Source organism: Arachis hypogaea, chromosome 4 (assembly GCF_003086295.3).
Source record: "Arachis hypogaea cultivar Tifrunner chromosome 4, arahy.Tifrunner.gnm2.J5K5, whole genome shotgun sequence".
NCBI lineage: Eukaryota > Viridiplantae > Streptophyta > Magnoliopsida > Fabales > Fabaceae > Arachis > Arachis hypogaea.
Genome location: NC_092039.1, coordinates 20,422,101 through 20,423,643, shown reverse-complemented (window position 1 = coordinate 20,423,643; position 1,543 = coordinate 20,422,101).

The window sequence follows — 1,543 nt, the reverse complement described above, 5'->3', positions numbered from 1 at the left end:
GGAGTTTTCTCCAAGATCGATTTGCGATCCGGTTATCACCAGATAAGGGTGAGGGGTGAGGATATCCCTAAGACCGCTTTTAGGACTCGTTATGGTCATTACGAGTACACTGTAATGTCTTTTGGGTTGACAAACGCTCCAGCAGTATTCATGGATTACATGAACAGAGTTTTCCGTCCGTTTCTGGATAAATTTGTTGTTGTCTTCATTGACGACATACTAATTTATTCCAAAACTGAAGAAGAGCATGCGGAACACTTGAGGACTGTGTTGCAAATTCTAAAGGAGAAGAAACTCTATGCAAAACTGTCTAAATGTGAGTTTTGGAAGAGTGAGGTAAAGTTTTTGGGCCACGTGGTGAGTAAGAAGGGAATAGTCGTAGATCCAACTAAGGTGGAGGCTGTGATGGATTGGAAGCAACCAACCACCGTAACGGAGATAAGGAGTTTTCTGGGCTTAGCTGGCTATTACCGAAGATTTATCAAGGGCTTTTCACAGATAGCCTTGCCAATGACAAAGTTAACCTGCAAAGACACTCCATTTGTTTGGACTCCTGAATGCGAGGAGAGCTTTCAGACATTGAAGAAAAAGTTGACCACTGCACCTATATTAGTGTTACCTGAGCCGGACGAGCCATTTGAGGTGTATTGTGATGCCTCATTAAAGGGTCTATGCTGCGTGCTAATGCAGCATCATAATGTGGTGGCGTATGCCTCACGGCAGTTGAGACCGCATGAAGTTAATTACCCTACGTATGATTTGGAGCTTGCTGCGGTCGTGTTTGTGCTAAAGGTGTAGAGGCATTATCTCTATGGGGTTAAGTTCCAAGTTTTCTCTGATCATAAGAGCTTGAAGTACCTCTTTGATCAGAAAGAGCTTAATATGAGGCAAAGGAGGTGGATGGAATTGTTGAAGGACTACAACTTTGAGTTGCATTACCATCCGGAAAAGGCGAATGTAGTGGCAGATGCGTTAAGTCGGAAGTCGTTATATGCGGCTTGGATGATGCTTCAAGAGGAGAAGTTGCTCAAGGGATTCGAGAGTCTGAAAATTGGTGTTTGAGAAGTATCTGGAACCTTGTGTTTGAGCCGATTAGAAATCTCAAGTGACTTTAAGTCCGAACTCCTAAAGGCTCATCAAAATGATGAAGCGTTAAGGAAGGTGTTACCGGCTATTGAGCAAGGAAAATAGTGGAGAGTTTCGGAAGAAAAAGATGGGTTATGGAGGTTCAAGGGTAGGATCATTGTGCCGGATGTTGGCACTTTGAGGCAAGATATTTTAAAAGAGGCACACAAAAGCGGATTCTCCATTCACCCGGGAAGTACTAAGATGCACCATGATTTAAAGGCGATGTTTTGGTGGCCGGGTATAAAGAATGATGTGGCGGAATATGTTTCAAGGTGCTTAACTTGTCAAAAGGTAAGGATTGAACATCAAAAACCTGCCAAGATGTTGCAACCTTTAGAGATTCCACAATAGAAGTGGGAAAGTATTGCAATGGACTTTGTGTCAGGATTGCCAAGGACTAGGGCTGGTTTTGATG